Consider the following 1,108-nt stretch of genomic DNA (forward strand, 5'->3'; position numbering starts at 1 on the left):
AGTCATTTTGGCCCAATAGATATGCAAGAAGTTTAGATTCCCCTTTCTTTGCAGGTAAAGGAAGGAAAAGGAAGAGGTCTGTAGCCTCTTCAAGATCGCAGGACCAGAGATTGTCCTCTGCTTCTGCCAAATCCACTGCATGACACTGGGGCTTTCTTGCAGGAGCCCACACCAGTGGGGGCACGTCTAAAACTCTTCAGTCAGTTCTGGATTCATTCGGACCTGGACTCGTGGGTTTTACAAATAGTGTCCCAAGGGTACAAACTGGGGTTTCAAGACGTTCCCCCTCACCGATTGTTCAAATTGGCCTTAGTCAGCAGGGAGAAGGTTTTTATTCAAGCCTCTTCGTGGTCCCGAAGCCGGACGGCTCAGTCAGACCAATCTTAAATCTGAAATCCCTCAATTTCTTCCTAAAGAAATTCAATTTCAAGATGGAATTTCTCAGGGCAGTGATCTCCAGTCCGGAGGACGGAGATTTCATGGTTTTGGTAGACATAAAGGATGCCTACTTACATGTTCCCATTTAGCCACTGCCTCAAGCTACCTAAGGTTTGCAATTCAGGATTGTCATTACCAATTTCAGACATTGCCGTTTGGTCTGTCCACGGCTCCGAGGATTTTCACCAGGGTGATGGCGGAAATTATGGTTCTCCTTCGCAAGCAAGAAGTCACAATTATCCCGTACTTGGATGATCTCCTGATAAAGGCGAGATCCAGGGACCAGTTGGTGCAAAACATTGCACTCTCCCTGACAGTTCTTCAACAACATGGTTGGCTCCTAAACTTGCCAAAATCGCAGTTGGTCCCAATGACGCGGTTGTTGTTTTTGGGAGTCATACTGTTAGGCGCCGGGGTCCGCTTGATGGTCTGCGCGGCCCGGCGCCTAGCAACTAGAGACGCCGTGCACGTACAGCCGCCGGCTCCCTAGCAACGCTAGACGCCGGGCGCGCTGAGCCGCACGGACCCTAGCAACGGGGACGCCACTGGCGGACCGCGTTCCCCGTTGCTAGGCTTTAGGAAATTAAGATATTCACCTGCTCTCTGGCATTTATTCTAATCAGCCTTTAGCAGCTGATTGGAGGACTCCTTGTTAAATACACTCCCAGGG

This window comes from Pseudophryne corroboree, unplaced genomic scaffold (genome assembly GCF_028390025.1).
Source record: "Pseudophryne corroboree isolate aPseCor3 unplaced genomic scaffold, aPseCor3.hap2 scaffold_1978, whole genome shotgun sequence".
NCBI lineage: Eukaryota > Metazoa > Chordata > Amphibia > Anura > Myobatrachidae > Pseudophryne > Pseudophryne corroboree.